Genomic DNA, 23057 nt, shown 5'->3' with positions numbered 1-23057 from the left:
AATATTCATTTTCCTATTATGTTCACAATAATACTTTGTGAAGGAAGTGCTATTTATATATTCTTGATTGCCCTCAAAAATTTTGGGCACTCTTTCCTATCCAAATCATTGCCTCATGAAAAAATTCAGCTCCATTTGCCCAGTAAATCTTCCTCAGAAAATTTTCAAAGTTTTTTTCCACCTAGAAGCATTGTGAAGGAAGTACCATTTTTATATATCCAAATGACATGAAATTTATACATTTCCTTCATATGCCCAAATTATCACCCTACAAATTGCAGCTCAGTCAAATCATCTATGTGAGCGCAGGTTCAATTTATATTTTATGGCCAGATTGGCACATTGCAAAGCAAGTGTTATCCAAATCCCTCCTATTACCCTCAAACTTTTTGGGCAGTCTTCCATACCCAAATCATTGCCACATGATAATATTCAGCTCCATTTTCATGGTAAATCTTTCTCAGGAAATTTCCAAAGTTTTTATCTCGAGAGAAACTTTGTGAAGTAAGTACTAGCTAGGCTTACCCAAATGATCTGAAAATTTACCAGGGCATGACCATACCTATGTAACTTACCTACACCAAATTTGAGCTCATTTCATTTATCCAATTTCTCTCGCTAATTTTCCCAAGTTTCTGTCCAGGGAATAGCATTGTGAAGGAAGTACCACTTTGGCATGTCCAATTGGTATCAATTTTCTACAGTGCTTTCCTATGCCCAAATAACCACCCCACCAAATTTCAGCTCAATCCATTCATTATTTTGAGCCCAGCTTCAACATTCATATTTCTGTCCATTGTGGTACTTTGCAAAGCAAGTACCACCTAGGCTCCTCCTTTTGATGACAGTCTTCTTAGTAGATGATCATCCTCAGCCAAAACTCACGCCCATTGGCCATGTGCATTTCCCGTATCGCTAATCAAACACTTGGCTGCTAATTCATGTTTGAGCATAGTTCGGTCTCCTCATGAGAATCTTATGTTGTAATTTTCTTCCTAGCACATGCCTGGGGAGTACCCAACCGCCCAGAACACGTGGCAACGCCACGGTCACGCGGTGACCACACGACGGGCATGCGAGTTTACGCGCTCTGGAGTTGGGGCCCTCGTCCACCATCCAAACCTCGATGTATCGCCACCAAACCATGTATTTCTGATTAAATAGATACTTATATACCTAGAAATGATTTTTTTAAAAAATAAAGAGGAAACTATAAGGTAGATGCAGTTCAAAATTGACCCACTTCCTGCTGAATCGGTAGAAATTTGTCTTTTTCACAAGTGGTGGATCAAAACTTTTGACACCCAACCATTTTGTCAATTATGCATTAAATATGGCCTAATATTTTAGAAAAATGGTTTGGTCCAATTTTGCAACAAATATATGGTAGCTCCTTCAGAAAAAAATCTCAATTCGGGCACTCGGAAAATGGAAAATGAATGTTCTGTGCAAAGAAAATGAAAACTCCCTTAGGCTACATTGTTTGGAATTCCAAGATGCACTCTTGTGCACAATATGAGATCACTTGAACAAACTATGCCATGAATGTGGTCATAAGATTGATCATTTGGCTTGAAAACCCTGAATCTTCACGCATGATAGCTCATTTCTAAGAACACTTTTTTAAAATAATTGTCGTATTACAAGTTTAATATTTTTCCTGGAAACTTGGTCACATATAATGACACAATGCGAAGGTTTTCCAATTTTTTGATTTTTTTGAATTTTTTATGCCCGTTTCGAAATGCGATCAAAACGGCGGGTTTGACCGTTCCTAGCTAGTGGTTGAATCTTGGAAAACTTTTGATGTTTCTCTAATTAAATAAATACTTATGTACCTAGAAATGATTTTTTGAAAAAAATAAAGAGCAAACAATGAGGCAGCTGCAGTTCAAATTTGACCCGCTTTCAACTAAATCGGCGGGAATTTGTCTTTTTCACCAGATGTGGATCAAGGCTTTTTGACACCCAACTATTTGGTCAATTGTGAATCAAATATGGCCTAGTACTTTAGAAAAATGATATGGTCCAATTTTGCAACAACTATATGGTAGCTCCTTCACAAAAAGAACTCAATTCGGGCACTCAGAAAATGGAAAATGAATGTTCTGTGCAAAGAAAATGAAAACTCCCTTAGGCAACATTGTTTGGAATTCCAAGATGCACCCTTGTGCACAATATGAGATCATTTGAACAAACTATGCCATGAATGTGGCCATAAGATTGATCATTTGGCTTGAAAACCCTGAATCTTCACGCATGATATCTCATTTCTGAGAACACTTTTTTAAAATAATTGTCGTATTACAAGTTTAATATTTTTCCTAGAAACTTGGTCACATATAATGATACAATGCGAAGGTTTTCCAATTTTTTGAATTTTTTGAATTTTTTATGCCCGTTTCGAAATGCGATCAAAACGGCGGGTTTGACCGTTCCTAGCTAGTGGTTGAATCTTAATTTTTTTTGATGTTTCTCTGATTAAATAGATACTTATGTACCTAGAAATGATTTTTTGAAAAAATAAAGAGCAAACTATGAGGCAACTGCAGTTCAAATTTGACCCGCTTCTAACTAAATCGGCGGGAATTTGTCTTTTTCACCAGAGGTGGATCAAGAATTTTGCCACCCAACTATTTGGTCAATTGTGAATCAAATATGGCCTAGTATTTTAGAAAAATGATATGGTCCAATTTTGCAACAAATATATGGTAGCTCCTTCACAAAAAGAACTCAATTCGGGCACTCGGAAAATGGAAAATGAATTTTCAATGAAAAGAAAATGAAAACGCCCTTAGGCAACATTGTTTGGAATTCCAAGATGCACCCTTTAGCACAATATGAGATCATTTGAACAAACTATGCCATGAATGTGGCCATAAGATTGATCATTTGGCTTGAAAACCGTGAATCTTCACGCATGACAGCTCATTTCTGAGAACACATTTTTAAAATAATTGCCGTATTACAAGTTTAATATTTTTCCTGGAAACTTGGTCACATATAATGACACAATGTGATGGTTTTCCAATTTTTTGATTTTTTTGAATTTTTTATGCCCGTTTTGAAATGCGATCAAAACGGCGGGTTTGACCGTTCGTAGCTAGTGGTTGAATCTTGAAATTTTTTTTACGTTTCTCTGATTAAATAGATACTCATGTACCTAGAAATGATTTTTTGAAAAAATAAAGAGAAAACTATGAGGCAGCTACAGTTCAAATTTGACCCGCTTCCTACTGAATCGGCGGAAATTTGTCTTTTTCACGAGAGGTGGATCAAAACTTTTTACACCCAATCATTTGGTCAATTGTGCATTAAATATGTCTTAGTATTTTATAAAATTGGTTTGGTACAATCTTGAAACAAATATATGGTAGGTCCTTTACAAAAAAACTCATTTTGAGCACTCGAAAAATGGAAAATGTTTTTTTTACCAAAAAACTTATTTCTCATGACATATTTTTAAAGATATTTATCTTATTTCATGTTCGTTAATTTTCCTGAAAACTTATTCACATTTGGTGACGCAATGACAAGGTTTTTCATTTCTTTTTGAATTTTCTCAGGTCATAAAATAGCTGATATGATTTTAACACGCTATTTTTAGTCAACTACGACCAATTTAAATGATCATAACGCGGTACTGCATTTTGATTGGTCCGTGGACGTCTCGCGCGGATCGTGCATGAAACACCATCGGATGCTCGCGGATCCAATGGCAGTCCTCGGCCGACCACACCACCCCCGAGCCCACCTAAGCTCTACTCGTGGCCGTTTTCCATCCACCCCCGCCTCCTTTCTTTCTCTGCCCCTCACTCCCTCACAATCCCTCTCCCGAAACCCTTGCCACCGCCACCTACGCCTCTTGTTCCGGCATGTTCCGGCGGGCCTCGCCGGCGCGCAGCCCAGATCCGAGCTCCCCTGCCTCCGCTCTTCCCTCCCCTCCGGCCAGATCCGCCTCTCACGGTCCCGGTAGCTCATCCCCAACCCCTTCCTACGGCTAGGGTTTCGAGGGTGGCGTTCCCACCAATTCCGGCGCGGCGGCGGCGACTGTGCTCCGCCCTCTTCGACGCCCACCAACCTAGCCGCATGGCACAGCCATGGCCATGGCGGCGGCCAGATCCACCCCCTCCCTCATCTCCTCGCCGCCGCCACCTCCTCCCCGTCCTACAGCGGCGCGTCCCGCCACCACCTCCTTCCTCAACGGGTCCCGTAGTGACGCCCATCACGTCCCGCAGATGCCGTCCCCAATCCCCACCGCGTTCCCCAATCCCCATCCCCAACCAAAATCTTCCCCATCTCCCCCGGCCAGTTCTCCTCCCGTTCGCGTCCCCTTCCCCACCCCCCCTCCCAGATCACGCCGCGCGCCGCCCCTGACCGCCGCCGGAACCCCACCCCGCCGGCGACGAGGCCAGGACCCCCCGAGGGCCCAGCCAAGATGGTGCTCGCGCAGCTGGGCAGGAGCATCTCCCGCGCGCTTGCGCGGATGGGCAATGCCACAGTGATCGACGAGAAGGTGCTCGGGGAGTGCCTCAACGAGATCTCCCCCGCGCTCTTGCAGTCTGGCATCCGGAAGATCGTCAACCTCGAGACCCTCGCCGCCGGCACCAACAAGCTGTGCATCATACAGCAGGTCCTGCCCGCTCCACCTCCCTCAATTCATTTCCTGCGCTATTCGATCGTGGGACGCGCGTGCCAGGGGGGACTGGTCGGTTGGAGGCTGATGCCCTTGTGTTTTTCCTGCTGCAGGCTGTCTTCACGGAGCTCTGCAACATGCTAGATCCAGGGAAGCCGGTCTTCACCCCCAAGAAGGGCAAGCCCAATGTCGTCATGTTCGTCGGATTGCAGGGCCAGTCTGACTCACCAACCAACCTCGCCTGCTTGCTCTGTTTATTGTTCTACACCTATTACTGAATGTATATATGTACCACTCTGTGTGTAGCATTTTTCTAACTATACAATAGCACTCACTCCTCTACTGTCACATAATAGATTAGCCTTGAATTCATCTAGTTTGGATCAAAACAGAACCATTGATTAATACTAGATGATTGTTACTGTAAATTTGGTTATAGATTTCTTTGAACTAGTATGATTCCCTGTTGATCTACATCTTTTACTTACTCACATGCTTGACTGAATTTGCTACTGCTGTTACTCTAGTGGTGAACGAGATAGGCATTATATTGCTTGTTTCATTGCTTCCACAAATTAAAACTCAGTAATCTTGTTAACTGCTACCGCTGTCATGAACCACACATCTGAGATGAACTTGACATTGATTTTCTCGTGTGTCAAGTATGGATAGACTTTGCTATTCACCAGTATTCAGGAGGTTGAAGTGTGCGTGTTGTTGTGGCTGTTAGGATGTCGTTGGGTTGTTATCACTAGTACTAGTCCTATCAAATTGCATGTGAGTAGTTCATTACCATGCTATCCAGGGGATATTCATTTATGTGCCTGTGAATTCGTTCTTGATGTGTATGTATGTATATGTGCTAGCAACATGAGTAGGAATTAGCATCATGCTCTGCCTGGATGGATTGCATGCATACATTGATCCAGGGAGAAGTGTATGGCTGATACAATCCTTTTTTTCACAAAGCTATTATACACTTTGGTAAATACAGTAATTTGTTCTTTACTAAATGCATTGCAAGTATGGATGCTGATGCATGCATGCATCTAGGGTGAGTCGTACCTAGTTGTTCTTTATGCATCTCCAGTCGTACCTAGTATTGTTTTAATGGAATCAGTACAATTTCTGTGTATATAGGGATTGCTCTGTTTGCTTCATATTATGGTGTAAATGTCTTGCTAGCTTATTGTGGCAACCGGCTGGATTATCGCTCATAGTGTCACTCGTATCACGCTACACTGGCTAGGCTTCTACCGGCTGTTCCGGTGCCGTGCTACGCTGGTTGGGCTTCTCTGGACCGGTAAAAAAAATTAAGAGAACGATCATTGGCATGGAGAGATCGATCCTTCCGTGTGATCCGTTCGGTGAAAAAAAAGAAAATGGGATCCATCGGGGTAGTACATTTGTACTGGTATGATGAACAAGAGCTTCCAGTTAATTACATAATATTGGTGATGTAGTTTTACTTGCTGTGTATGCTTGCTTAGTTGTTCATCGGGGCGCTCTCTTGTATCCTTTGAGTGCGCCAACTAGTTCGACCAGCCTCTCTATGATTTATTTTGATAGCTTATGGAGTCCTTCTATCTATATTTGTGAAAAATTCGACCCAACAAAAAAATGTTAATCAGTCCTCTCTCTCAAAGTTGAGTTTGGGCTGCTGCATATGAATGATTTTTTTTTCGCAGTTTGACTTTGAGGATGTTGTTGCTGCTAAAGTAGCAACAACAACAATCACGCTTTGGTTCCCCAAAATTCAGATGGCACTTGCATCTCTACATACACACACATATGAATATGCACCTCGGTTTGGCTCAGTTTGCATGTTTACATTTGCTTTAACTTTGACTGAAACTATCTTGGTGACACTTGCATCAATGGTGTGTTCTGCCCTTATAGATGTCCTTGGAGAAGATGGCCATTGGAGTGTAGGGGAGGAACAACCTTGTCCTGCTCGAGGAGGAGGAGGAGGACCACCCGAGCTCGACGACGACACGGCAACAGGTAGCACTCGCCTCCCTCCCAAGGTGAAGGTCTGATCCGCCTGTTTAGATGGTCTGCTCTTGACTTATGCATGTGAGGGGAGAAGAAAGGAATTGGACTGAATTATATTTGCATGTGAGGGGAGCGATCCTTTTGGTAGATGCATAGTATAGATTCACAAAATTCACCACATGAGCGTACTACCTATATCCAAATTCTGGATACCACTTGCATGCTTGAAAAGATGATTTGATTGAATGCTTGAAAAGATGAGTCGCTGAAGTGAATGATGTGAGGGATGTTCTCACGTATTACTATTATTGTCGTTCCTTTTCTGTCTTCTTTTGTCAGATTTTGTTTTTTGTAGTAATTTAAGTTCTGCTTTGTAGACCTATTTGTTTGTGTTACTGTTCTATTTGTCCGGTGATGAAAAACCTGTTAATCATACCATCTTTCGGGACTGATTGGTCGTAGTGCGCCCATGCTATCATTCTGCAATTCTGAGGACAAATTAAACAGCTTGACTGTAATTTTTTTTAATACTTCCGAACTTACATGTCATCTATTTTTTAGTTTTTTATTCTGTTGTTTACTATGTATAGAATATGGCTGGACAATGATGAAAACCGAATAAAACACCATCTTTTTGGACACCTAATGACTGGACAAATATGTTCATATTTTTTAAGTTGCTCTATGAAGAGAGTACAAGCAGACGGGCGGTCTGAACTGATGCCATGTTGATATGTGTGCATCATCTGTGCTACCCTTGTGGTTGGCATCTGAGAGAAAAAAATTGTGCACTTTGTTCTTCTCATAAGTTACATTTTTTAAATTCTTCTGCTTTTTGTCCTTTTTGCATTTAGCTTCTATTATCCCTCTTTGTTGCACTTGGTCTAAGGGGGATGTAGTGGGCGCGGATAGAGAAATGGTTTACTTGCCAACCCTTTGCAGCGTTTGCCATTTCTTTGGATTAGTGGCAGTGATTTGAACCTTACCCGTGCTTCTGATTAATTCATGAAGGACAAGGGAAAACATGGTTGAATTTCTTGATATGAGACAAAAAGAGACAGTCTCATTATTGTCATTCTTTTAGATTCATGTGTTCTGTTTGACCATGGCTGTGATGATAAACACTTTCAACAAACATGCCAGTTCTGCTTCTGAAAATTCATGACTGAAAAACCTGTTATACAAGATCTGTTTAGTACTAATGTATTATGGTCGTGGCTTATTTAGTATGTGCTTGTTGTGCCTTGTGTATTGGTGCCTAATTAGCTTCTGTTAGGGGATAATCTACTAGTTATAGCAAGATTTTACTCTTGTGCCGTGGAATAGATGGTTCATGTGTACTGCGATGTACTAGTTGAGCTCTGCTGGTTGTACTAGTTGAACTCTGCTCCTTCTAACTCATATCAATTTTGCTCCTGCTGCTGTACAAGTGATGCTTGTGTGATTGTTGATGGACAGGAACTAGCAAACTTTGTTGTTTTGCAACTGAATGAACGCAACTTCAGTTTGTATGTCACCCAGCTTGCTGTTGCGGTGGCTGTCGATGCCGGTGAGCCTGCAACATCTCCGATGAGCTGCAGGACCTGGACACCTTAGGTATGCCCTGCTCCTCCTCCTTCCACCCTAATCTCATGTGCGCCAAGTCCATCTATCTCATGTGCATGTAGATCATGATGTACCAGAACCCTGCAACAGAACTACTGATGTAATATGCAAAGAACAAATTAAAACCATGTTCTATATCCTGACTTGTTATTTTCTTATCTAGCAAATTGTAGACATGAATCTCTAGTTGACCTATTGTTTCATAGACATATATCTGCATTTCTGCTCCTTTATCATGCATTCGATCCATAAATCTGCATTTCTGTGAAATTTTGTTAAATATATATTTTCCAGATAGTCTATACACTAAACCTGGAGGTTTGAATATCTACTCCAGGAATGAAAATGCTAAATGACTTTGTGTTCACCCTTTTACAGGAGCTCCAGGCATAGGAAATTTCAAGTTTGAAGTGGCGTGTTCTGATAGTCCAGAAAAGTGAAGAAGTCTGGAGTGTATTTGTAGTAGGAGTTATATGTTCTGATAGAATCACATGTAATGGTGAAATGAATTATGTAAAGATTGTGCTATTAGTCAAAATTGGCATGTGGTTTGATAATTCTCATTTGTTTGCTGTTCTGACTGAAATAATTATGTGGAAATTGAAACATTGGCTGTCTTTAATTAGAACCTGACAAGTGGGACCTAATAGTATTTGGCATATAAAAAGGCCATTTTCCAAATAATATTCACAGGAAAAAAACCTAAAAACTAAGGAAATGGATTGGAAAAAGGCCGAGGCCCAATTGAGAAATAGATGCGACCCGAAAAAGAAACCAAAAAAGGATCACAACCCTGTAAATAAAAAGGCTGCAACGTTGGGCTTGGCCCATGAAGTCGACAAAAAATTGATCGTAATTTTGCCACGTCAGATTGCCACGTCGGATCCGACATGCCCTGGGCAGACAGCCAGTGACCAAAACAAAAGGTCATGGGTTCAACGACCTTCTGTTTTGGTCGTAAACGTCTACGACCTTCTCTCGTTAATTTCAGTTTACGACCGCCAGCTTTTGACCTTCCGTTTTTGGTCATAAAAAGGTCGCAAATGAAAAACTATGACCTTTCAGCGGCCAATAGTGAGGGTCACAAGTTGACATATTTCTTGTAGTGTTGCTTAGGGCCTTGGATGAGCATTGGCATCATAATGAACTTCCACTTCACGCACAACCAAGGAGGAAGGTTATACAAACATAGAGTCACAGGCCAGGTGCTATGGTTGCTGCTCTGCTCCCCAAAAGGACTAATGCCATCTGTGCTTAGACCAAACCATATGTTCCTTGCATCATCTGCAAACTCCTTCCCGTACTTTCTTTCGATTTTTCTCCACTACGACCCGTCAGCGGGTACTCTCAATTTTCTATCTTTCTTACGGTCTTCTCTATGCCATCTCATCACCTTGGCATGCTCTTTGTTTTGGAACAAATGTTTCAACTGTGGTATTATAGGAGCATACCACATCACCTTGGCAGGAATCTTCTTCCTGGGGCGCTCGCCCTCGACATCACCAGGGTCATCGCGGCTGATCTTATAGCGCAATGCACCGCATACCAGGCAAGCGTTTAAATCCTCATACTCACCGCGGTAGAGGATGCAATCATTAGGGCATGCATGTATCTTCTACACCTCTAACCCTAGAGGGCAGACATCCTTCTTTGCTTCGTACGTACTCTCGGGCAATTCGTTGTCCTTTGGAAGCATATTCTTTATCATTACCAGCAACTTTCCAAATACCTTGTCAGATACACCATTCTCTGCCTTCCATTGTAGCAATTCCAGTGTGGTGCCCAACTTTTTCTTGTCACCTACGCAATTCGGGTACAACAATTTTTTGTCATCCTCTAACATGCGCTGCAACTTCTTCTTCTCCAAATCACTTGCGCAGTTTCTCTTTGCATCGGCAATGGCCTGACCTGGATCATCAACGGGCTCATCCGATGCCTCTTCTTCAGCTTCTTCCCGCATTGGCGGCTCATCTTCTTCCCGCATTACCGGCTCAACTTCTTCCATCATTGTTGTATCATCGTATTCAGGGAACCCATGGCCAGGATAGCTATCGTCGTCCTCTTCTTCTTCATTGTCTTCCATCATAACCCCTCTTTCTCCATGCTTGGTCCAAACATTATAGTGGGGCACCAAACCGGACTCAAACATGTGGACATGAATGGTTTTTGACGTAGAGTAATTGTGACCATTCTTACAGCCAGCACATGGACAAGGCATAAAACCATCCGCCCGCTTGTTTGCCTCAGCCGCAAGCAGAAAAGTACGCACGCCATTAATGAACTCGGGAGAGGATCGGTCATCGTACATCCATTGCTGGCTCATCTTCAATACACAGCACCAAGAACACCAAATTAATACAATACATAAAGTTCATACAACACTTAAATGCAACAAACAAATAACTCTCTAGCTAAAGAATTTAAATGCAACAACAAATGCGATCAAGATTGCAACTAAGGTAACAATCGATCCAACAACATAATGATACCAAGCCTCACTATGAATGGCATATTTTCTTAATCTTGTGATCAACGGCGACATCGGCAACATGCAACTCCAATTCCATCTTCTCCCCCTCAATTATTTTCAATTTTTCCTTCAAATCCTCATTTTCTCTTTCAACTAAATTTAACCTCTTGACAATAGGGTCGGTTGGAATTTCTGGTTCAACTACCTCCTACATACAAATATCTATGTCAACTTGATGGGCATAATTTGTCAAAAACACGAAATGCAATGAATAGTTTTAAAAGAGAATATACCACATCTGAATCATAACCCGGACGAGGGCCGACGGGGACGGATATCAAAACCATATATCCAAATCACACAAACATCAACTTTTTATATAAAACATTCATGAACAAGAGGCTCACCACAAGGTGGTGTCGGCGACGGGACGTTGCCGGCGATCGACGGTGGTTACGACGGAGATTTAGAAGGCACTAGGTAAACCACACCTACATATGCAAACTAAGTGTTATTTTTGACCTCAAATTGCATATAAATCAAATACTAGCAAATATATATAATTCCTCCCAAATTACTAAACTCAAAAATCAATCACTGTATAAAGCATTGCATGAGCTAATCTAGCAATGAGAGATGAAAGGACAAAGTTGCTAACCTTTGTGATCATTTGAATGGATGGGGGCCTTCAAATCTTGACAAATTTTGGGCAAAATGTGTGATGAGCTTGAGAGGAAGAGGGAAAAGAACAGAGAGTAGAGGGGAAAGGGGAAGAACGGAGCGAGCTCGGGTGGATGAAGGGTGTATGTAGGACGACCTTTAGTACCGGTTCGTAATACGACCCGGTACTAAAGGTGCTGGAGGGGCCCCGGACTGACAACATCCTGCCACCACTCACTTTAGTACCGGTTCGTGGCACGAACTGGTGCTAAAGGTTCGCCACGAACCGGTACTAATGATGTCCGCCCGCCTAGCCATTGGAACCGGAACAAATGGACACATTAGTGCCGGCTCAAATTCAAACCGGCACTAATGTGCTTCACATTTGATCCTTTTTCTACTAGTGACATACCACCTCCGCGGTGTCCGGAAGCCTCGGCACCGTCACTGGCCCATGCGACCGCCAGCAAACAAGGATCGGGTCAACGACAGGCTGGCTCCTCACCAACCTACACCCCCCGGAAGGTAGCACCTCCCAAAACCAGCCCGGCAGAGCCCAGTCCCGGACATGGCACCTCTGATCAAGCCGGCCTCCTCCGCCGAGTCGACCACGAGGATGCGGGATAGGCATTGTCGACGTCGATGCGGGAATAATTGCTTTAACTAAAAAGACTAGTTCTATTAATTTCCTTACTATAAATAGAATAAAGTAGTACTTACTAAAAATAAACTAGCTAGTTTAACTAGTTCTATTATTTTTCCAAGTAATTCTATTAAACACTTTCTAAGTAGTACTTACTAAAAGTTATCTGGGAGGGGGGTACTTATATCGACAACGACATACCCGATAAAAAATAAGAAGAGGAAGAAGATGAAAAAAAGAGGAGAAGAATAAAGGAATAGAGGAGGAGATCGAAGAAAAAAAGAAAAATAAGAGGAGAAGAAGAATGAATAGAGGAGAAGAAGAAAAAATAGAATAATATATTATTCTATTTCTTCTTCTTCTCCTCTATTTCTTCTTCTTCTACTACTCTTTTTTTTCTTCTTTTTCATCTTCTTATTTATTTGTCCTCTTCTTCCTCTCCTCTTCTTCTTATTCTTCTTCTCCTTCTTCTCCTTCTTCCTCTTCTTATTTTCCTTTTCTCTCTCCTGCTTTTTCTTCTAAATATGAACATACATAAATGACTTTGATCACAATTTTCAGATTCCTACACAATATGAACATATACATAAAAATTCTATGAAAAAAATCATAAAAATTCTATGAAAAAAATTATAACAGAAAAAAATCATAAAAATTCTATGAAAAAATCGACATATTCTTTGCATATGAACATACAAACATTTGCATATTCAATAATAATATCACCCAAAAAAATCTAAACTACACATCTAAATTAATACATCTAAATTACAACAACTAAATTAACTACACATCTAACTACACATCTAACTACACATCCAAATTAATACAACTAAATTGCAAATCTAAACTACACATATATATAATAGCTAGGGGGCGCGGCGGCAGCGGAGGCGGTCATTATAGGGAGGAGGAGGAGGGGATCGGGGCGGCGCTCATAGGGTGCGCGGCTACAGTGTGGGCTCGAGGGCGGCGAATGGCGTCGGCGTGGGCTCGGGGGCACGGGCGATGGCGACGGCGGCGGGGTAGCCTGGCGGCGTCGTCGGGTGGCAAAATCTGAAAAAAATGCTAAGGGCTGTCTTATATAGAAAAGGCTTGAGTCCCGGTTGGTGGCACAAACCGAGACTAAAGGGGGGGGGTATTGGTACCGGTTGGTGCCACGAACCGGTACCTATGTATGCCTTTAGTACCGGTTGGTGGCACCAACTGGGACTAAAGGCCTTTTGCTGCCCGCATCGCGACACGAAAGTTTAGTCCCACCTCGGTAGCTGAGGGAGCTCGAGAGTGGTTTATAAGCCCCACTCCCGCTGCCCTCTCGAGCTCGTCTCAAATGCAAGCTTTCGGGCTTAAACATACTGTATCTTCCTGTGGGCCTATTGGGCCTTCTACGGGCCTGAATCCTGGCCCATGGGTGGGTTTCTAGTCGTATTCACGCCGTGGTGGCCCCGTAGGTGGCATTTTCTATTTTTTCCCAGTTTATTTCTTTTCCTTTTTGCGTTATTTATTTTATTTTTTTCTACTTAAAACAAAATACTTATTTATTTTATTTTATTTTGTTTCCAATTACTTATTTATTTTATTTTATGATAATTATTTTTGCTATTAAAGTTCCTAACAAAAAAAGTTCTTTATGAAAATTCTTTTTTCTTTTAATGATTTTGAACAGAAAATACGTTGATAATTTTAGTTTCATAAATTTTATTTATATTATTAAAGTTTATTTTATTTTTTCAGCTATAAGACCCTGAAATTGAAAAGCATTTCAAATGAACTCTGAAAAGGTTGAAAGTTGGCATGGTATCATCATTTCACCCACATAGCATGTGCAGGAAAGTAGAGAGGGTTACGACAAAAACTGGATGCACTTCGTGTACAAAACGGATAATATGTTTCGAAGTATCAGGATTTCGTACGGAAACTCATCTGGTACAATAGGCATTTCAAATGAACTATGAAAAGGTTGAAAGTTGGCATGGTATCATCATAATAGTTGTGGAGAGAAAGTCTTCACTTTTTTCGCTTGTGTGATTTGCTTATTGCGCCGTAACCATGGATAATCTCCATCGTTTATCAGGATGCTTGGGTCAGCCTTGACTTTGAAGGGAGGAATTTGATGAAACTATTCATAATCTTCAGACATGTCTGTCTTGCCCTCCACTCCCACAATGTCCCTTTTTCCTGAAAGAACTATGTGGTGCTTTGGCTCATCGTATGATGTATTCGCTTCCTTATCTTTTCTTTTTCTCGGTCTGGTAGACATGTCCTTCACACAGATAACCTTTGCCACATCATTGGCTAGGACGAACGGTTCGTTAGTGTACCCAAGATTGTTCAGATCCACTGTTGTCATTCCGTACTGTGGGTCTACCTGTACCCCGCCTCCTGACAGATTGACCAATTTGCACTTAAACAAAGGGACCTTAAAATCATGTCCGTAGTCAAGTATATAATAAAGATTAGTGTTGAGTCAAGGGCTTGATTATTTTTATATGATCTTGAGGGAATAGAATAAAAGAAAAAGAAATAAAAAGAAATAAAGAGATCATATGGATCTTATGGAGAGTAATGACTTCACATATAAAGAGTATGATGAATAAAAATTGCTGAGTGTTGACAAACATAGTTTTGGTCATCGTTGCAATTAATAGGAAGTAATAAAGAAAGAGAGGTTTTCACATATAAATATACTATCTTGGACATCTTTTATGATTGTGAGCACTCATTAAAGTATGATATGCTAAAGAGTTGATGTTGGACAAGGAAGACAACGTAATGGGTTATGTTTTCTTACATCTAAGATAAATTATATTGTCATGGATCATCCAACATGTTGAGCTTGCATTTCCCTCTCATGCTAGCCAAATTCTTTGCACCAAGTAGAGATACTACTTGTGCTTCCAAATATCCTTAAACCTAGTTTTTCCATCATAGTCCACCATATCTACCTATGGATTGAGTAAGATCCTTCAAGAAAGTTGTCCTCGTTGCAAGCAATAAAATTTCTCTCTAAATATGTATGATTTATTAGTGTGGAAAAAATAAGCTTTATATGATCTTGTGGTGTGGAAGAAATAAAAGCGACAGACTGCATAATAAAGGTCCATATCACAAGTGGCAATATAAAGCAACGTTCTTTCACATTAAAGATTTTGTGCATCCAACCATAAAAGCACATGACAACCTCTGCTTCCCTCTGCGAAGGGCTTACCATTTATTCTTGTCTTATACTTCATGCAAGAGTCATGGTGATCTTCACTTTCCCCTTTTTTACATTTTATCCTTTGGCAAGCACAATGTGTTGGAATGATCCTGATATATATGGCTAATTGGATGTGATTTTTCATGAACTATTATTGTTGACATTACCCTTGAGGTAAAAAGTTGGGAGGCAAAACTGTAAGCCCCTATCTTTCTCTGTGTCCGATTAAAACTTCATAACCATAAATATCACGTGAGTGTTAGCAATTGTGAAAGACTAAATGATGGTTGAGTATGTGGGCTTGCTGAAAAGCTCGTATATTGACTCTTTCTGATGTTATGATAAATTGCAATTGCTTCAATGACTGAGATTATAGTTTGTGAGTTTTCAATGAAGTTTCTGATTCATACTTGAGTATGTGAATGAATTGTTACTTTAGCATAAGAGAATCATATGACAATATATATATATATATATAACTATATATATATATAATTATATATTGTTGTTCTAAGAATGATCATGGATGCCCTCATGCCCGTATTTTATTTTTATCGACACCTCTATCTCTAAACATGTGGACATATTTTTCGACTTCGGCTTTCGCTTGAGGACAAGCGAGGTCTAAGCTTGGGGAAGTTGATACGTCCATTTTGCATCATGCTTTTATATCAATATTTATTGCAGTATGGGTTGTTATTACACATTACGTCACAATACTTATGCCTTTTCTCTCTCATTTTACAAGGTTCACATGAAGAGGGGGAATGCCGGCGGCTGGAATTCTGGGCTGGAAAAGGAGTAAATATTCGAGACCTATTCTGCACATCTCCAAAAGTACTGAAACTCCATAGGAATTATTTTCAGAATATATAGAAAATATTGGGCGAAAAAAGTACCAGAGGGGGGCCACCCACCGTCTACAAGGGTGGGGGCGCGCCCCCCGCCTCGTCGGCCTCCTGGTGGCCCTCCGATGCCCATATTTGGCTATATGGAGTCTTTCATCGAGGAAAAAATAATAAGCAAGGTCACGGGACGAAACTCTGCCGCCACGAGGCGGAACCTTGTCGGAACCAATCTAGGGCTCCGGTGGAGCTATTCTGCCGGGGAAACTTTCCTCGGGGAAGGTGAAATCATCACCATCATCATCACCAATGATCCTCTCATTGGGAGGGGGTCAATCTCCATCAACATCTTCACCAGCACCATCTCATCTCAAACCCTAGTTCATCTCTTGTATCCAATCTTTGTATCCAAACCTCAGATTGGTACCTGTGGGTTGCTAGTAGTGTTGATTACTCCTTGTAGTTGATGCTAGTTGGTTTACTTGGTGGAAGATCATATTTTCAGATCCATTATGCATATTAATAACCCTCTGATTATGAACCTGAATATGCTTTGTGAGTAGTTACGTTTGTTCCTGAGGACATGGGAGAAGTCTTGCTATAAGTAGTCATGTGAATTTGGTATTAGTTCAATATTTTGATGAGATGTATGTTGTCATCCCTCTAGTGGTGTCATGTGAACATCGACTACATGACACTTCACCATTGTTTGGGCCTAGAGGGAGCCATTGGGAAGTAATAAGTAGATGATGGGTTGCTAGAGTGACAAAAGCTTAAAGCCTAGTTTATGCGTTGCTTCGTAAGGGGCTGATTTGGATCCATATGTTTCATGGTATTGTTAGGTTTTATGATACGTCTCCATTGTATCTACTTTTCCAAACACTTTTTCCCTTGTTTTAGACTCTAACATGCCTGATTTGAATGGAACTATCCCGGATTGACGACGTTTTCAGCAGAATTGCCATGGTGTTATTTTTGTGCAGAAATAAAAGTTCTCAGAATGACCAGAAAATCAACGGAGACTATTGTTGGAATTAATAAAAAATACTGGTGAAAGAATCAATACCAAGGGGCCAACACCTTATCCACGAGGGTGGGGGCGTGCCCCCTGTCGAGAGAAGGATTCATCATGTTTTACGATAAGGAGCCGCCGCCAAGCCCTAAACTCTCTTAGGAGGGTTGGTCTGAAGTCCGTTCGGGGCTCCGGAGAGGGGAATCTGTCGGCATCGTCATCATCAACCTTCCTCCATCACCAATTTCATGATGCTCACCGCCGTGCGTGAGTAATTCCATCGTAGGCTTGCTGGACGGTGATGGGTTGGATGAGATTTATCATGTAATTGAGTTAGTTTAGTTAGGGTTTGATCCCTAGTATCCATTATGTTCTGAGATTGATGTTCCTATGACTTTGCTATGCTTAATGCTTGTCACTAGGGCCCTAGTGTCATGATTTCAGATCTGAACCTATAATGTTTTCATGAATATATGTGAGTTCTTGATCCTATCTTGCAAGTCTATAGTCACCTACTATGTGTTATGACCCGGCAACCCCGAAGTGACAATAATCAGGACCACTCCCGGTGATGACCGTAGTTCGAGGAGTTCATGTATTCACTATGTGTTAATGCTTTGGTCCGGTACTCTATTAAAAGGAGGCCTTAATATCCCTTAGTTTCATATAGGACCCCGCTGCCACGGGAGGGTAGGACAAAAGATGTCATGCAAGTTCTTTTCCATAAACACGTATGATTATATTCGGAATACATGCCTACATTACATTGATGAATTCGAGCTAGTTCTGTGTCACCCTATGTTATGACTGTTGCATGATCGATCGCATCTGGCATAATTATCCATCACCGATCTAATGCCTACGAGCTTTCCATATATTGTTCTTCGCTTATTTACTTTTCCGTTGCTACTGTTACAATCACTACCAAACCCAAAAATATTACTTTTGCTACCATTACCACTACTATCATATTACTTTGTTACTAAATGCTTTGCTGCAGATATTAAGTTTCTAGGTGTGGTTGAATTGACAACTCAGCTGCTAGTACTTGAGAATATTCGTTGGCTCCCCTTGTGTCGAATCAATAAATTTGGGTTGAATACTCTACCCTCGAAAACTATTGCGATCCCCTATACTTGTGGGTTATTAAGACTATTTCCTGGCGCCGTTGCCGGGGAGCATAGCTCTATTCTTTGAGTCACTTTGGATTTATATCTGCTTATCATTATGAAGAACTTGAAAGATCAAAGAACCAAGATTTTTCCCTCAACTACGAGGGGAGGTAAGGAACTGCCATCTAGCTCTGCACTTGATTCACCTTCTGTTTTGAGTAAGCTTGCGACAACTAAACCTGCCTCTGCTATTAATTCTGATATGTCGCATGTTATTGATGATGCCACTTGTACTATGCATGATACTTATGATGGAACTGTTGGGGAACGTAGTAATTTCAAAAATTTCCTACGCACACGCAAGATCATGGTGATGCATAGCAACGAGAGGGGAGAGTGTGATCTACGTACCCTTGTAGATCGACAGCGGAAGTGTTAGCACAACGCGGTTGATGTAGTCGTACGTCTTCATGGCCCGACCGATCAAGCACCGAAACTACGACACCTCCGAGTTTTAGCACACGTTTTTCAGCTCGATGACGATCCCCGGACTCCGATCCAGCAAAGTGTCGGGGAAGAGTTCCGTCAGCACAACGGCGTGGTGACGATCTTGATGTACTAATGTCGCAGGGCTTCGCCTAAGCACTGCTACAATATTATCGAGGACTATAGTGGAAGGGGGCACCGCACACGGCTAAGAATATGATCACGTGGATCAACTTGTGTCTCTAGGGGGTGCCCCTGCCTCCGTATATAAAGGCTCAAAGGGGGGGGGGCGGCCGGCCAAGAGGAGGCGCGCCAGGAGGAGTCCTACTCCCTCCGGGAGTAGGACTCCCCCCTTTCCTAGTTGGAATAGGATTCGTGGAGGGCGAGAGAGGAGGAAGGGGGGCCGGCCCCCTCTCCTTGTCCTATTCGGACCAAGGGGGGGAGGGGCGCGCGGCCCATCTCTGGCCACCTCTCCTCTCTTCCACTAAGGCCCACTAAGGCCCATATACCTCCCGGGGGGTTCCGGTAACCTCCCGGTACTCCGGTAAAATCCCGATTTCACCCGGAACACTTCCGATATCCAAACATAGGCTTCCAATATATCAATCTTTATGTCTTGACCATTTCGAGACTCCTCATCATGTCCGTGATCACATCTGGGACTCCGAACAACCTTCGGTACATCAAAACACATAAACTCATAATATAACTGTCATCGAAACCTTAAGCGTGCGGACCCTACGGGTTCAAGAACAATGTAGACATGACCGAGACACGTCTCCGGTCAATAACCAATAGCGGGACCTGGATGCCCATATTAGTTCCTACATATTCTACGAAGATCTTTTATCGGTCAGACCGCATAACAACATACGTTGTTTCCTTTGTCATCGGTATGTTACTTGCCCGAGATTCGATCGTCGGTATCCAATACCTAGTTCAATCTCGTTACCGGCAAGTCTCTTTACTCGTTCCGTAATACATCATCCCGCAACTAACTCATTAGTTCCAATGCTTGCAAGGCTTAAGTGATGTGCATTACCGAGAGGGCCCAGAGATACCTCTCCGACGATCGGAGTGACAAATCCCAATCTTGAAATACGCCAACCCAACATGTACCTTTGGAGACACCTGTAGAGCACCTTTATAATCACCCAGTTACGTTGTGCCGTTTGGTAGCACACAAAGTGTTCCTCCGGCACACGGGAGTTGCATAATCTCATAGTCATAGGAACATGTATAAGTTATGAAGAAAGCAATAGCAACATACTAAACGATCGGGTGGTAAGCTAATGAAATGGGTCATGTCAATCAGATCATTCAACTAGTGATGTGATCCCGTTAATCAAATGACAACTCATGTCTATGGTTAGGAAACATAACCATCTTTGATCAACGAGCTAGTCAAGTAGAGGCATACTAGTGACACTCTGTTTGTCTATGTATTCACACATGTATTATGTTTCCGGTTAATACAATTCTAGCATGAATAATAAACATTTATCATGATATAAGGAAATAAATAATAACTTTATTATTTCCTCTAGGGCATATTTCCTTCAGTCTCCCACTTGCACTAGAGTCAATAATCCAGTTCACATCGCCATGTGATTTAACATCAATAGTTCACATCACCATGTGATTAACACCCATAGTTCACATCGACATGTGACCAACACCCAAAGGGTTTACTAGATTCAATAATCTAGTTCACATCGCTATGGGATTAACACCCAAAGAGTACTGAGGTGTGATCATGTTTTGATTGTGAGAGAAGTTTAGTCAACGGGTCTGCCACATTCAGATCCGTAAGTATTTTGCAAATTTTTATGTCAACAATGCTCTGCATGGACCTACTATAGCTAATTGCTCCCACTTTCAATATGTATCCAGATTGAGACTTAGAGTCATCTGGATCAGTGTCAAAACTTGCATCGACGTAACCCTTTAAGATGAACCTTTTGTCACCTCCATAATCGAGAAACATATCCTTATTCCACTAAGGATAATTTTGACCAATGTCCAGTGATCTACTCCTAGATTACTATTGTACTCCCTTGCCAAACTCAGGGCAGGGTATACAATAGGTCTGGTACATAGCATGGCATACTTTATAGAACCTATGGCTGAGGCATAGGGAATGACTTTCATTCTCTCTCTATTTTCTGCCGTGGTCGGGTTTTGAGTCTTACTCAACTTCACACCTTGCAACACAGGCAAGAACTCCTTCTTTGACTGTTCCATTTTGAACTACTTCAAAATCTTGTCAAGGTATGTACTCATTGAAAAACTTATCAAGCGTCTTGATCTATCTCTATAGATCTTGATGCTCAATATGTAAGCAACTTCACCGAGGTCTTTCTTTGAAAAAACTCTTTTCAAACATTCCTTTATGCTTTGCAGAATAATTCTACATCATCTCCGATCAACAATATGTCATACATATACTTATCAGAAATGCTGTAGTGCTCCCACTCACTTTCTTGTAAATACAGGCTTCACCGCAAGTCTGTATAAAACTATATGCTTTGATCAACTTATCAAAGCGTATATTCCAACTCCGAGATGCTTGCACCAGTCCATAAATGGATCGCTGGAGCTTGCATATTTTGTTAGCACCTTTAGGATTGACAAAACCATCTTGTTGCATCACATACAACTCTTCTTTAATAAATCCATTAAGGAATGCAGTTTTGTTTATCCACTTGCCAGATTTCATAAAATTCGGTAATTGCTAACATGATTCGGATAGACTTAAGCATAGATACGAGTGAGAAACTCTCATCGTAGTCAACACCTTGAACTTGTCGAAAACCTTTTGCGAAAATTCTAGCTTTGTAGATAGTAACACTACTATCCGTGTCCGTCTTCCTCTTGAAGATCCATTTATTATCAATGGCTTGCCGATCCTCGGGCAAGTCCACCAAAGTCCACACTTTGTTCTCATACATGGATCCTATCTCAGATTTCATGGCCTCAAGCCATTTATCGGAATCTGGGCTCATCATCGCTTCCTCATAGTTCGTAGGTTCGTCATGGTCAAGTAACATGACCTCCAGAATAGGATTACCGTACCACTCTAGTGCGGATCTCACTCTGGTTTACCTACGAGATTCGGTAGTAACTTGATCTGAAGTTACATGATCATCATCATTAGCTTCCTCACTAATTGGTGTAGTAGTCACAGGAACAGATTTCTGTGATGAACTATTTTCCAATAAGGGAGAAGGTACAATTACCTTATCAAGTTTTCTACTTTCCTCCAACTCACTTCTTTCGAGAGAAACTCCTTCTCTAGAAAGGATCCATTCTTAGCAACGAATGTCTTGCCTTCGGATCTGTGATAGAAGGCGTACCCAACTGTCTCCTTTGGGTATCCTATGAAGATATATTTCTCCGATTTGAGTTTGAGCTTATCGAGATGAAACTTTTTTACATAAGCATCACAACTCCAAACTTTAAGAAACGACAGCTTAGGTTTCCTGCCAAACCATAGTTCACACGGTGTCGTCTCAACGGATTTAGATGGTGCCCTATTTAACGTGAATGCAGCTGTCTCTAATGCATAACCCCAAAACGATAGTGGTAGATCGGTAAGAGACATCATAGATCGCACTATATCTAATAAAGTACGGTTATGACGTTTGGACACACCATTACACTATGGTGTTCCAGGTGGCGTGAGTAGTGAAACTATTTCACATTGTTTTAATTGAAGGCCAAACTCGTAACTCAAATATTTTACCTCTGCGATCATATCGTAGAAACTTTTATTTTCTTGTCACGATGATTTTCCACTTCACTCTGAAATTCTTTGAACTGTTCAAATGTTTCAGACTTATGTTTCATCAAGTAGATATCCCCATATCTGCTCAAATCATCTGTGAAGGTCAGAAAATAATGATACCTGCTGCAAGCCTTAATATTCATCGGACCACATACATCAGTATGTATGATTTCCAACAAATCTGTTGCTTGCTTCATTGTTCCGGAGAACGGCGTTTTAGTCATCTTGCCCATAAGGCATGGTTCGCAAGCATCAAGTGATTCCAAAAGCCCATCAGCATGGAGTTTCTTCATGCGCTTTACACCAATATGACTTAAACGGCAGTGCCACAAATAAGTTGCACTATTATTATTAACTTTGCATCTTTTGGTTTCAATATTATGAATATGTGTATCACTACGATTGAGATCCAACGAACTTGTTTCATTGGGTGTATGACCATCGAAGGTTTTATTCATGTAAAGAGAACAACAATTATTCTCTGACTTTAATGAATAACCGTATTGCAATAAACATGATCAAATCATATTCATGCTCAACGCAAAAACCAAATAACACTTATTTAGGTTCAACACTAATCCCGAAAGTATAGGGGAGTGTGAGATGA

General features: G+C 41.3%; 1 long non-coding RNA gene and 3 other non-coding genes across 4 annotated transcripts; all 4 read left to right on the top strand.

Moving 5' to 3' along the window:
• The first annotated feature begins 3761 nt into the window (after nt 1-3761).
• On the top strand, nt 3762-8793 carry LOC125509963. Its single transcript, XR_007284426.1, has 4 exons — nt 3762-4633; nt 4750-6640; nt 8090-8227; nt 8615-8793. It is a non-coding gene; the product is annotated as an uncharacterized LOC125509963 (long non-coding RNA).
• LOC125511722 lies at nt 7037-7128 on the top strand. Its single transcript, XR_007285077.1, has one exon. It is a non-coding gene; the product is annotated as a small nucleolar RNA SNORD96 family (small nucleolar RNA).
• On the top strand, nt 7597-7681 carry LOC125511890. Its single transcript, XR_007285161.1, has one exon. It is a non-coding gene; the product is annotated as a small nucleolar RNA U36a (small nucleolar RNA).
• Nucleotides 7735-7825, top strand: LOC125511742. Its single transcript, XR_007285096.1, has one exon. It is a non-coding gene; the product is annotated as a small nucleolar RNA Z223 (small nucleolar RNA).
• Nucleotides 8794-23057: the final 14264 nt, after the last annotated feature.

The sequence above is a fragment of the Triticum urartu genome, chromosome 5 (assembly GCF_003073215.2).
Source record: "Triticum urartu cultivar G1812 chromosome 5, Tu2.1, whole genome shotgun sequence".
NCBI lineage: Eukaryota > Viridiplantae > Streptophyta > Magnoliopsida > Poales > Poaceae > Triticum > Triticum urartu.
This window is presented reverse-complemented; position numbering and strand designations above follow the sequence as displayed.